We start from the raw sequence: 15,100 nt of genomic DNA on the forward strand, positions 1-15,100 counted from the left end.
TGTGTTGTTTATCCTTTGCTCCTTGCCAAATTTGCAGGATTTCTAATAACTGGCTGGATCTTAGAAAAATTTTTTATTGCTTGATCAGCAACTTTTTTTTTTTTTTTTTAATTTAACTGGCAGGATCTTTTCCAGTTAGATCGTTTTTAGCAGTTGTGCTGATTTGATCTAAACTGGCAGGATCGCCATTAAAAGTTTGATGGAATAAGAAGACGTTGCAAGTTAAAGGTTGCGACTTAAATCTTCACTTTATTGAATAAATTCTTGTCTTTTATACTAATTTGCTTAACCTATACATTAATAAATATCTAAATACTAATAACTAAAAATAAGTACATAGGGAATGGAGAATGCATACATGTCTGTTTGTATACGATCTTTGTATACATGTATTTTTGTATGCATAACTCCATACATGTAGTTTTGTACATTTAACAGCGTCAGCAGATCAGTTTGAGTGTTTCGGTATTTTCCCAAAAGAGGCTTGCATGTTAGTATGTATAATTACAATGGGTTGTATGTTTATATGTATAATTGATTAGCTGTGAATGGATATAGGTCTCATGTTCGGCATTCCATATCGTCTGGGTTAGTTCAATAATTTATGTTGGGAAAAATATTGTAATATGATTATTACTAAAATATATTTGGAATTTATACAGCGTAATACCGCAAGTGTGTTACAGTCGTTGTGAGGTATAATGGTACCTTACAGTGGGTATGACGTATAATGCTACAATAGCCATAGGCACTGGCATCTGTATGTACATAGCTCAGTCTCTCGGCTGGGATCAAATATGCTCAGAACGGGCGGTTCCGTTAATCGTTTCTTTGGTGTCTGAAAAGCTTCTTCGCACTCAGCCGTCCATTCAAATCTGACATATTTCCCCAGCTGTCTCAATGGTTTAGCTATTCGTGAGAAATTCGGTACAAATCTCCTAAAGTATGAAAATAAACTATGCACTGTTGAACTTGCTTCGCAGTTTGTGGTTTCCTGAAATTCTTAATGGCTTCCACTTGTCTTTCACTGGGTAGGAGGATTCCCTTCTTACTTACTTATACCCTAAGTACTCCAGCTCTTGGTATGCGAATTTACATTTATCTAAATTCAATCTCAATCCAGCCTTTGCTAATAATTCTAGCACTCGCCCTAATACAGCACCATGCTTCTGCATGTTCTCTGTGGCCACTAGAATATCGTCCAAGTAAACCACGACTTCACCACGACTAATCAATGGTCGAAGCACTTGGTTAAGTAGCCGCTGAAGAACAGCCGGGGCGTTAGTTAGCCCAAAAGGCATGAAATTGTATTCATAATGGCCCATCGGTGTCACAGAAGTGGTTAACGGAATCGAATCTGCATGCATTGGAACCTGGTGATATCCATTTCGCAAATCTATCGTACTAAAATAGCTCTTACCGGCCAAATATGCCAAACAATCATCAATTTGTGGTAAAGGAAACCGATATTTTATAGTTATTTTGTTCAATTCGCGATAGTCCACACACATACGCAACTTCCCATCTCTATTCCTAACTAAAACTATGGGTGACGCATACGGCAACTCGCTGGTCCTTATGACCCCCTGCGATAATAAACTGCCTATTATTTCTTGTACTTCATTTTTCTCTTTAAATGATAGCCGGCGTGGGACACTATATTTTGGAGTATCATTTTTCACCGAAATCTTCATAAAATAATTATTTACCAGTTTACCCTCTGCTTCTTCATTATACTCCTGCAGAAGTACTTTCTCTATAATGTCGCGATCTGCCTCTGCCAATTGGTCACTTATATCATACGCCTCCACTGAGTCGTTCCCCCTCGCCCCTATCACGTTTTCCCCAATCAAGGCAACCTCAATTTCTTTTATTTCCGACAGACTTCCTACTGGGTGCATCCCTTGCCAAATCCGTGTCCGAGTTTTTTAAAATTGTTAACAACTTAAGTGCACTGATTTTTTCTTCTTGGAAATCATTTATTTCTATTTTATTACGTAACGACATTAATTCATTTTTATTATATTTCAATGCAGTCGTTTTACATAGATGAATGCCCATTCGGCCTAGAAAATCCCGTCCGATCAGCAATGGAACAATAGCTTGATCATCGGGTAAAATAAAAAAATTATGTTCGAATACACCGCCTTTAAACAAGACTCTACATTTTATTGTGCCATACGTGTGCAACCGTCCGTTTCCCATACCCCGATACACTGTTGCTTGCCGTTTCTCCCCAACATCGAAAGGCCCGCACGACTTCTGCACAAAACTAACCGGACTACCGGTGTCAAAAAGAACATTATATTTTATTGGATCAGTGCACTTATTTTTTAATTGGAAGGCAACTCATCCTCATGTTGTTGATCGACTACTGCCGCTGCCACTCCGCTGGTCTTCTTCTTCTTCGGGCATTGGGATCTTGTGTAGCCCACTTCGTTGCAGACAAAACAAGCATATGGATTACGTTTGGGCTTTGTGCAGGTGCTTTGGTAATGTCCATAAGCGAAACAATTGTAACATCGCACCTGGTCCAATTTTGCAGCAGCTCACGAGGTACTCTCTGCTTCCTTCTGGTTGCCTCCCATAATTGCTGTGCTCACTGAAGGCAACTTAATACGTTTTTTCTTTTCATATAGCTCCATTAACATTTTGAGTTCGCTTATGATGGTGGCACTGTAAAGCATCGATGACTGTGTAGTCTTATCGTGTTATATCGTTATATCTATCAGCTCTATTTCTGGAATGCTTGCGCGACTGGCAATAAGCTGCATCTCGATAACGTATTGTCGAGGAGTCTCATAAACTTTAACTGGCCGTGCCCTTAATTGTGCAAAAACATCTTGCATGGAGAATGCTCGGTCGTACTCTTGCACTACTGCCGCCTTAAAGTCACTGTATGTGCGCGTTGTTATAATCGACGCGAAACGCTTTGCTTGCCCGGCCATCATGTGCCGTGTCGCCACAAGCTTTTCTCGTTCAGCATAGTTGAATGCCTCAAACACATTTTCCAGATCGCCAATCCACTTCCACACATCTTGTAGCTCCGAGCCATCAAACTTATTGACCATAGCCTCCAGCACAGCCAAATCTATGCGCTTATCACTACTTGAGCTGAACTCCCATTGTAGTACACTCAGCTCCTGTCGTTTTCGAGCAATTGCTAACTGACGATCCAAGAGTTCTTCTTACTGTGCTTCCAACAAACATTGACGAGTTGCATCCATTGATACTTCCGGCACAAATGTTTGCTGTTGAATTCCACATAGAGGCTGTTGTGGGGCTTCTGTAGTGAGTAACGCACCTGGCTGCTGTGGCGCATCTCACTGCTATTGTATAGTTGCATCCTGTGCTACACCTGGCTGCTGTGGCACATCTGACTGCCGTTGTATAGTTGCATCCTGTGCTACACCTGGCTGCTGTGGCGCATCTGACTGCTGTTGTATAGTTCCATCCTGTGCTACATCTGGCCGCTGCATTGCATCTGTCTGCTGTAACTGCTCTGATTGTTGCTGCTGTAACGAAGCACCTTTTTGCTCCTCTTCATAAAGTGCACGCAATTGCACCACCGTTGCTTCACTGTCGAACTGAACACTCATTTCTTTGAGTGCAGCTATTAATAGATTCCGCGTCATACGCATCGTCATTATACTCAGTTGAGCAAAGCTCACAGAGTATATTAACTTTGATTGGATAACGGTTGGTTGTACAGGTATAAAGGAATCGAGATAGATATAGACTTCCATATATCAAAATCATCAGTATCGAAAAAAAATTCGATTGAGCCAATCCGTCCGTCCGTCCGTCCGTCTGTCCGTTAACACGATAACTTAAGTAAATTTTGAGATATCTTCATGAAATTTTGTATGTAGGTTCCTGGGCACTCATCTCAGATCGCTAATAACCACGCCCACTTTTTCGATATCGAAAATTTCGAAAAGTCGAAAAAGTGCGATAATTCATTACCAAATACGGATTAAGCCATGAAACTTGGTAGTTGAGTTGTATTTATGACGCAGAATAGAAAACTAGTAAAATTTTGGACAACGGGCGTGGCACCGCCCACTTTTAAAAGAAGGTAATTTGAAAGTTTTGCAAGCTGTAATTTGGCAGTCGTTGAAGATATCATGATGAAATTTGGCAGGAACGTTACTCTTATTACTATATGTCTGCACAATAAAAATTAGCAAAATCGGAGAACGACCACGCCCACTTTTAAACAATTTTTTTTTTTAATTCAAATTTTAAAAGAAAAGTTAATATCTTTACAGTATATAAGTATATTATGTCAACATTCAACTCCAGTAATGAATGGTGCAATAAAATACAAAAATAAAAGAAAATTTCAAAATGGGCGTGGCTCCGCCCTTTTTCATTTAATTTGTCTAGGATGCTCTTAATGCCATAAGTCGAACAAAAATTTACCAATCCTTGAGGCTTAGATTCTAGGACAATAACTGCTTTCTGTGAAAAAGGGCGAAATCGGTTTGAAGCCACGCCCAGTTTTTATACACAGTCGACCGTCTGTCCTTCCGCTCGGCCGTTAACACGATAACTTGAGCAAAAATCGATATATCTTTACTAAACTCAGTTCACGTACTTATCTGAACTCACTTTATATTGGTGTAAAAAATGGCCGAAATCCGACTATGACCACGCCCACTTTTCGATATCGAATATTACGAAAAAAGAAAAAAATTCCATAATTATATACCAAATACGAAAAAAGGGATGAAACATGGTAATTGTATTGGTTTATTGACGCAAAATATAACTTTAGAAAAAAACTTGTTTAAATGTTTGTGACACCTACCATATTAAGTAGAAGAAAATGAAAAAGTTTTGCAGGGCGAAACCAAAAGCCCTTGGAATCTTGGAAGGAACACTCTTCGTGGTATTACATATATAAATAAATTAGCGGTACCCGACAGATGATGTTTTGGATCACCCTGGTCCACATTTTGGTCGATATCTCGAAAACGCCTTCACATATACAACTAAGGGCCACTCCCTTTTAAAACCCTCATTAATACCTTTAATTTGATACCCATATCGTACAAACACATTCTAGAGTCACCCCTGGTCCACCTTTATGGCGATATCTCGAAAAGGCGTCCACCTATAGAACTAAGGCCCACGCCCTTTTAAAATACTCATTAACACCTTTCATTTGATACCCATATCGTACAAAAAAATTCTAGAGTCACCCTTGCCCACCTTTATGGCGATATCTCGAAAAGTCATCCACCTACAGAACTAAGGCCAACTCCCTTTTAAAATACTCATTAACACCTTTCATTTGATACCCATATCGTACAAAAAAATTCTAGAGTCACCCGCCCACCTTTATGGCGATATCTCGAAAAGTCATCCACCTATAGAACTAAGGCCAACTCCCTTTTAAAATACTCATTAACATCTTTCATTTGATACCCATATCGTACAAACAAATGCTGGAGCCACCCCTGGTCCACCTTTATGGCAATATCTGGAAAAGGCGTCCACCTATATAACTAAAGCCCACGCCCTTATAAAATACTCATTAACACCTTTCATTTGATACCCATATCGTACAAACAAATTCTAGAGTCACCCCTGGTCCACCTTTATGGCGATATCCCGAAAAGGCGTCCACCTTTTAGAACCAAGGCCCACGCCCTTTTAAAATACTCATTAACACCTTTCATTTGATACCCATATCGTACAAACAAATTCTAAAGTCACCCCTGGTCCACCTTTATGGCAATATCTCGAAAAGGCGTCCACCTATAGAACTAAGGCCCACGCCCTTTAAAAATACTCATTAACGCCTTTCATTTGATACCCATATCGTACAAAAAAATTCTAGAGTCACCCCTGGCCCACCTTTATGGCGATATCTCAAAAAGGCATCCACCTATAGAACTAAGGCCCACTCCCTTTTAAAATACTCTTTAACACCTTTCATTTGATACCCATATCGTACAAACAAATTCTAGAGTCACCCCTGGTCCACCTTTATGGCGATATCTCGAAAAGGCGTCCACCTATAGAACTAAGGCCCACGCCCTTTTAAAATACTCATTAACACCTTTCATTTGATACCCATATTGTACAAACGCATTCTAGAGTCACCCCTGGTCCACGTTTATGGCGATATCCCGAAAAGGTGTCCACCCATAGAACTAAGACCCAATCCCTTTTAAAACACTTATTAACACCTTTCGTTTGATACCCATATTGTGCAAATGCATTCTAGAGTAAAACCTGGTCCACTTTTATAACGATATTCCGAAAAGGCGTCCACCTTTTAGAACCAAGGCCCACGCCCTTTTAAAATACTCATTAACACCTTTCATTTGATACCCATATCGTACAAACAAATTCTAGAGTCACCCCTGGTCCACCTTTATGGCGATATCTCGAAAAGGCGTCCACCTATAGAACTAAGGCCCACGCCCTTTAAAAATACTCATTAACGCCTTTCATTTGATATCCATATCGTACAAAAAAATTCTAGAGTCACCCCTGGCCCACCTTTATGGCGATATCTCGAAAAGGCGTCCACATATAGAACTAAGGCCCACTCCCTTTTAAAATACTCATTAACACCTTTCATTTGATACCCATATCGTACAAACAAATTCTAGAGTCACCCTTGGTCCATCTTTTTGGCGATATCTCGAAAAGGCGTTCATCGTACTCATTAATACCCATATCATACAAAATAAATTCCTCTTAAAATACTCTTTAATACCTGCCATTTGATACGCATGTCATACAAACACATTCCAGGGTTACCCTAGGTTCTTTTTACAACATGGTGATTTTCCCTTACTTTGTCTCCACAGCTCTCAACTGAGTATGTAATGTTCGATTACACCCGAACTTAGCCTTCCTTACTTGTTTTATCTTAAATAATGTCTGGAACAATCTTTTAACTGCGTCGGATTGAACCCCACACCTGAACTGTAATAACTCAGTAGGATGCCGGTTGTTTTCTTCGATTTATTAATTTTTCACGTGAAACACGTCTTTTCAATCCAATATTAAGAAAATAAGAGACCGGAAATACACGGTCTGTCACTTAACAGTGACAGTAATTGTGAAGAGGCCGAGGTTGCCACCAGGGTTGAGGCTGCCACTGGCCGGCAACTATTACAAAATTGTAAAAGCACCCTTAACCAAAGCAAATGTCGAATTCTTCTAATGCTTCGCTTGCAACAAAAGTTGGAAGTTGGCTGTTTTTCATGTAAGATGGCGCCGGTGTTCCTCGATCTGCCGTTCTCCATAAAAATGCGTGCAATCTACTCACCATGCATAAGATTGCGTTAAACGCATCTATATGAAAAACTGCTCATGTGACGGGCTTTCAACGCAGAAGCGCGGCTGCAAATCAATAATAGATGGAATGAAACAGCAGCAAACAGAAACTAAAATGATTACTCTTAAACAAAAGTTCCGGACAACTAATTTGTTCCGTCGGGTTTATATGAATTTTGCAAATATCTTGCACTATCTTTCAGAATTTTTCTTTCTCATGTTGCATGTTATTGAGGTCTGAATTTTGTCCAAAGCTTCATAACTGTGGCTAAACTGGAAGTTACTATAAATTGTATGGTAAAATTCCTCCAGTTTTAGCCCGGTTTAAAATTCTATTATCCGTGATCCACTCAGAAGTTTTTTTTGCACAATGATTGCAATGCTACATGATTCTAAACTTTTAATTTAGTTTCAAGTTTCTAGCTAAACCAGTTACAAGTTACTTCACAATTGATTGCTAGACTCCAAAATCCGTTTTTTAATACCTCAAAGCGTACGCAACCTACCACAAGTTTGTATGATGCTTCATAGTAATTTCCCTTTAAAAATGTATTCATATTTGGAAAAAAAAACGGTTAAGATAAAAAGCGACCTTTGACGTTTTTTATATGAAACACAAACATATTCAAAGTTTTTTCATACAAAACACCTTTGCAAAAACCATTTAAAGCAACTAAAGTACACCTACAAACATAATGATCCGTAATCATAGTTTAAATAAAATATAGTTTTATTGGTTTAAACATGGTTCTAAATTAAATATCATTTTAGGTCTGTTATAGTCCACTTAAACACTATTTTATCTCTAAAAAAGTATTTTAAATTTAAAATGACATGAGCGCGATTTTAATTTTTTAAAATAGGTTTTAAGTTGGTGGTCTGCTGTCAAAAGTTGCGAGAAATTAAACAATTTGCTATTTCAACGCGATGAACTTAAATGGAACTGAAAAAAGGCTTCCCCGGCAAGGAAATTTACGCCAGGCGCTAATTTATTATACCTAGAATGCGTATTAATATGTTTGTGACGAAAATTAGCACAATTTTAAAACGAGCGATGGTTACTTGGCTCCACATATGCGAATTCTTTAATTAAGACTATACCGCATTCATACATATTTGTGAGTTTTGATATTTTAGTATCTTTTGAGGAAAAGGTAAGCATCCTATACTGATTTTGGCATTAGATTTAGAAATAAATATTCAATAGAAGGAAGTATTTACCACAGGCGTCGATTTTTAATACAAGTCAAAAAATGTCGGGAGAAGTGACGCATTTTAATTTCGGAAGCAATAATCCGAAGGCGGCAATGTAATACTTGCACTCTGTCAAGATATTTATGCAAAAAAAAGTTCTAAGACTTTGATGTGGTTGATGTAATTTTGGTGATATTTTTGTACACAGAAAAGAATTAACTAAAAAGGCATTTTGCGCTGATACAATTTTCACCAGTTTCGCAGCCGTTTTAGGGTAATTATTCGGTCTTTTGTGAATATCTATTAATAAAAGAAAAATTTCTTATTTCCGACTTCTAATTATTAAATTACATTACAGAATTCTTGAATTCAATTCTGCTGGCATTTCCTTTTGTGTCTTCTATTCCCCTTTACATTTGCCAATTCCTCTTAAAAGAAAGCGTGAAATAAAACACGGAATACAACAAGAATTAGCAACAAAAAATGTAAGAACTGCTTGGTACGGGCGCTGCTGAACTACTTCCCCCTCATTACCCTCTTAGTCTATGTCATGATCGACTTGAGTTCAATGTCTTGCTTATGTAAAAGGGACCTACACTTTGCAGGTCCATGCACAATGACTCAACATTCTAGGTCACTTCTTTCCTATGGAAAACTATCTAAACACCCTTCATTTATGCTGACTTTGCGAAGACAAACCTAAAGTTGATTTAACCTGATTATCATTGAATGTCCTGCGTACTTATTAGTATCGAGGTTAGAGATATCCCTATTCGGTTTCGGGTCTATTAAATTAAACGGCTTTAACGGTTAGGGCCACCTAACATTTAAGGTTTGCATCATTTTGGCCGTCACATTTGTCTTAATGCAAACAACTTTTCTTTACAACATTCCTACAACCTATATAAACTATTCAACATGAATACGAGTGTGTGAGTGGATAGCCTTGTTGCTTCCTTTGCTTTAAGGAGCCCGAATCCGCTTTAACTACTTATTTGTTTATGTTGCGAGATTTAAATAAGAACGAAATTAAGTAAATTTTCTTTAAATAAGTATGTTCATGTTCAATTAAAAGATTCTTCACTAAATTTTAAATTGACGGCTGATAAAAAAACAGCGAATTTTTACAAAACGTTTGTTAATAACTTTTAAATAGAATTGAATTATAATTATCCGCCACCGAATTATGAACAAAACGCGTTTTCAGCTACTCCTTTGACAATTTTTGTGCTATTGTAAGAGTTTTTGTCAAGTAAAAAATTACCATTTTTTATACGTGGAGTCAAGCAACCACGGTTGTCATAAACGATGAACTTTTAAAATTTCTAAAAAAATTCTTCATAGCGCCAATCAATACCTTTTTTTCATGCGGATACCCTGTCTGTGCTTATTTTAGCCGAAAAAAGTGTTTAATATGTCTATGACAGACCAGAATTTTAAATCCCATTTTTAATTTAGGCAAGATTTTAACTAAAGAGTATTTTAGTCAGCGACTATGATTACGGGCCAATGAAACTTAATAAAAATATATTCTACTTACTTTCTCCTACAATGTCCATATTAAAGTTTGTTCTTTAAGTAAACACTTACGAGTAAGATTTCAAACCACTTAACATTTTACATCTATAAAAAAAATTTCCAAACTTAAACATTTTAGTGAAAAGCCATCGTTATGGGTTTCATGTACTCTTGCTCATGCGTTATTAAGAATCTCTTGCCTTTGTTAAATATTAAAGCTAAGTTTGTTTAACAACAAACTGAAAACCACTATCAAAAACCAGGACCTATGTTATAAAATAACTCCGTCCTCTTGGCAAATACTAGAAGCTTCCTACGACTTAAGCCACTTACTGCTTCTAGATCTGACATGTGTATCACTCCTAATAGCTGGAGTCTTAGCCTGGCAAGCGCAGGGCACGAGCACAGAACGTGCTCCAACGTTTCCTCCTCCAACCCACACTTCCTGCATCTGCTATCACTGCCCAAGCTTAATTTAAAGGCATGTGACGCTAGAAGGCAGTGTCCAGTCAGAATACCCGTCATGAGTCTACAGTCCTCTCTTTTTAATGATAGAAGCAACTTTCTTAGTCTAAGGTTATAAGACCTACTCTTGAACGCCTCGCGCTTGAACCCACGCCTTTCCCGCTTGGTCGATCATGTGCACCTCTCGCCTTCGCTTAATCTCGCCCAGTCTAATTGGGACGTCTACGGAGCAAGCTCCAAGGGATGCGCCCTTCAACATCTCTTCGTAATAGTTCTAGTCGTCTTTTGTCTACTAACCGACTAACAAAACTAATTAAATCTTTTTGAAATCAATAAATAATAGTTTAAAAAAACTAAAAAAAACACGCTTTTATGGCTAACCAAACTAAAAAATAGAAAATAATTTTCAATTAAAAAGAGTTTATATAACAGTAGTAGACGGTCAAACAGTCATTTATAGTTAATCACCTCAAAATAAAATTATAATAAAATTTAAGTTATTAACAGAATAACTTAATTCAGATTAAAAAGCGTGGGGTGCATTTGACTACATTTCATATGTTTCCTCTCAAATAGTTGCCAATAGAATGATTGTAACATTCAACATCAAGCATCCCACGCTTTTTACTGTGAATTAAATTATTCTGTTAATAACTAAATTTTATTATAATTTTATTTTGAGGTGATTAACTATAAATGATTGTTTGACCTTCTACTACTGTTATATAAACTCTTTTTAATTGAAAATTATTTTCTATTTTTTAGTTCGGTTTGCTATAAAAGCGTGTTTTTTTAGTTTTTTTAAACTATTATTTATTTTTAATTTTTTAGTTCAAGTAATTTTAAAAGTTTTAGTCGAGAGTGATGAAACCTCGAAACGCCAGCGGTCCATGGATGAATCCAACCGCACTGCACCGAACGGACGCTGTCTTTCGCCGAAATTGCCAAGGGCCGGAAGATCATTGGCATTATAGACGAGAGCAGCGAAGATGGCAGGATCCCAAAACAACAGTGGAAGTGGATCGAGGCCGCGCTCGCTACGGTGGCCGTTAAGGGTAAGAAAGACAATCCTGGTCCACCGCCATCTTACACCGATGCAGGGTGGTTCCAGGACAATGTCAAGCTGTGACCGACGCCAGGTCGGTAAACCTCTATAGGGCCGCCGTCACGCTGATAGGGGTGGTATATCCGGGCGCGTTCCTCAAGGTAGTGGAGGCGCGTGATATCCCCTCACGACCAAGGACTAGAGCCTGGGTTGCAGTGACGTCAACGGACCCAGCTGACATCCTGGAGCTGCTCCAGGAGTACAACCCGCCAAAGGTTTGGAAGTCAACCCGGATAAAACCTAGCTTGTCCTCTTCACGAGGAGGTACAAAGTACCAAATCTTACACCGCCAAGAATTGGGGGTACGTTCTTAGCGTTTAGCGATCAAGTCAAGTATTTGGGAGTCATTCTGGATAGGAAGCTATTATGGAGTGACCATATAGTGTAGCGATCCAAGAAGGCAGTAGCAGAGCTGTTCACCTGCAAGAGGGTAATTGGCACCTCCTGGGGATTCTCCCCTAAGGTGACCTACTGGATTTACACAGCCATTGTGCGCCCGATTCTTCTTTATGGTGCCTTGGTCTGGTGGCCTACACTAACTAAGAGTACCTATCTTAAAATGCTTCAAAAGGTGCAACGGAATTCGGAGCTCTGCATTACCGGGGCTCTCGGCTCCACTCCAGATTCCGTTACATACATACATGGATACATATGTAGATACATAGATAGATACAGGCCAAGCTAATAAAAGCGTGTTAAAAAGAGCTCCAGTATGCTCTTTCGTAGATGTGCCATGCATCCACTTCTATCATTAATAAAGGAATGCGTTTTTCGCATTTTGTTCAAGGTTTCAAATCTATGGTCATTTGGAGTGGTCATAAGTTCAATTGACCTTACGTCCGTTAACCTTATGTCACCCCAACATCACATCATTGCATTGTCAAAGAGCCTTGATACATGTGCAAAGTTTCAATCAAACATATGGCCATTTAAAGTGGTAATAAGGCCAATTGACCTTATGGCCGTTGACCTTATGTCACCGCACCATCACATTAATGCATTGTCATCGAGCCTTGATATGAGTGCAAAGTTTCAATGAAACTTATGGCCATTCAAAGTGGTAATAACGCCAATTGACCTTATGGCCGTTGACCTTATGTCACCACACTATCACATTAATGCATTGTCATCGAGCCTTGATACGTGTGCAAAGTTTCAATCAAACTTATGGCCATTCAAAGTGGTAATAACGCCAATTGACCTTATGGCCGTTGACCTTATGTCACCACACTATCACATTAATGCATTGTCATCGAGCCTTGATACGTGTGCAAAGTTTCAATCAAACTTATGGCCATTCAAAGTGGTAATAAGGCCAATTGACCTTATGGCCCTTGACCTTATGTCACCGCACCATCACATTAATGCATTGTCATCGAGCCTTAATACGTGTGCAAAGCTTCAATCAAACTTATGGCCATTCAAAGTGGTAATAAGGCCAATTGACCTTATGGCCGTTGACCTTATGTCACCGCACCATCACATTAATGCATTGTCATCGAGCCTTGATACGTGTGCAAATTTTCAATGAAACTTATGGCCATTCAGAGTGGTAATAACGCCAATTGACCTTATGGCCGTTGACCTTATGTCACCACATCATCACATTAATGCATTGTCATCGAGCCTTGATACGTGTGCAAAGTTTCAATCAAACTTATGGCCATTCAAAGTGGTAATAAGGCCAATTGACGTTATGGCCGTTGACCTTATGTCACCGCACCATCACATTAATGCATTGTCATCGAGCCTTGATACGTGTGCAAAGATTCAATCAAACTTATGGCCATTCAAAGTGGTAATAAGACCAATTGACCTTATGGCCGTTGACCTTGTGTCACCACATCATCACATTAATGCATTGTCATCGAGCCTTGATACGTGTGCAAAGTTTCAATCAAACGTATGGCCATTCAAAGTGAAATAAGGCCAATTGACCTTATGGCCGTTGACCTTTTGTCACCGCACCATCACATTAATGCATTGTCATCGAGCCTTGATACGTGTGCAAAGATTCAATCAAACTTATGGCCATTCAAAGTGGTAATAAGACCAATTGACCTTATGGCCGTTGACCTTATGTCACCACATCATCACATTAATGCATTGTCATCGAGCCTTGATACGTGTGCAAAGTTTCAATCAAACTTATGGCCATTCAAAGTGAAATAAGGCCAATTGACCTTATGGCCGTTGACCTTTTGTCACCGCACCATCACATTAATGCATTGTCATCGAGCCTTGATACGTGTGCAAAGTTTCAATCAAACTTATGGCCATTCAAAGTGGTAATAAGGCCAATTGACCTTATGGCCGTTGACCTTGTGTCACCACACCACCACATTAATGCATTGTCATCGGTCCTTGATACGTGTGCAAAGTTTCCATCAAACTTATGGCTATTCAAAGTGGTAATAAGGCCAATTGACCTTATGGCCGTTGACCTTATGTCACTGCACCATCACATTAATGCATTGTCATCGAGCCTTGATACGTGTGCAAAGATTCAATCAAACTTATGGCCATTCAAAGTGGTAATAAGACCAATTGACCTTATGGCCGTTGACCTTATGTCACCGCACCATCACATTAATGCATTGTCATCGAGCCTTGATACGTGTGCAAAGTTTCAATCGAACTTATGGCCATTCAAAATGGTAATAAGGCCAATTGACCTTATGGCCGTTGACCTTATGTCACCGCACCATCACATTAATGCATTGTCATCGAGCCTTGATACGTGTGCAAATTTTCAATGAAACTTATGGCCATTCAGAGTGGTAATAACGCCAATTGACCTTATGGCCGTTGACCTTATGTCACTGCACCATCACATTAATGCATTGTCATCGAGCCTTGATACGTGTGCAAAGATTCAATCAAACTTATGGCCATTCAAAGTGGTAATAAGACCAATTGACCTTATGGCCGTTAACCTTATGTCACCGCACCATCACATTAATGCATTGTCATCGAGCCTTGATACGTGTGCAAAGATTCAATCAAACTTATGGCCATTCAAAGTGGTAATAAGACCAATTGACCTTATGGCCGTTGACCTTATGTCACCGCACCATCACATTAATGCATTGTCATCGAGCTTTGATACGTGTGCAAAGTTTCAATCAAACTTATGGCCATTCAAAGTGGTAATAAGGCCAATTGACCTTATGGCCGTTGACCTTGTGTCACCACACCACCACATTAATGCATTGTCATCGGTCCTTGATACGAATGCAAAGTTTCAAATTAAGCGTGTTAAAAATCCAAGTTGGCGTCGAGGTTTCGAAGCAGATGAAACAGCCAGTTGAATCGAATGCTAACACACTGAACTTAAGCGATATTAGGTTAATGTTTGATGTTTAATAAAGTTTTTATGCCTCGATTTCTACCTACCATAACGCAAGAATGACAGGCGCCGTGGTGAGATGGTAGCATGGCCCGCCATCCACACCGTATATCCTGGGTTCACGCCCTGGGATAAGCAACATCAAAGTTTTTGAAACAAGTTTTCCC

General features: G+C 39.0%; 1 protein-coding gene across 13 annotated transcripts in view; it reads left to right on the top strand.

Moving 5' to 3' along the window:
* The window catches only part of Zip99C (Zinc transporter Zip99C), a 96,073-nt gene that overhangs the window by 45,777 nt on the left and 35,196 nt on the right, over positions 1-15,100 (top strand). The window contains exon 2 of one of the 13 annotated variants that reach the window (XM_067760455.1): positions 8,166-8,420. The exons of the other annotated variants lie outside the window; for them this stretch is intronic. The gene's annotated coding sequence lies outside the window, so the exon portion shown is untranslated. The remainder of the gene's footprint in view (positions 1-8,165; positions 8,421-15,100) is intronic. 13 annotated transcript variants of the gene reach the window in all.

This window comes from Eurosta solidaginis, chromosome 1, assembly GCF_040869045.1.
Source record: "Eurosta solidaginis isolate ZX-2024a chromosome 1, ASM4086904v1, whole genome shotgun sequence".
In the NCBI taxonomy this organism is placed as follows: domain Eukaryota; kingdom Metazoa; phylum Arthropoda; class Insecta; order Diptera; family Tephritidae; genus Eurosta; species Eurosta solidaginis.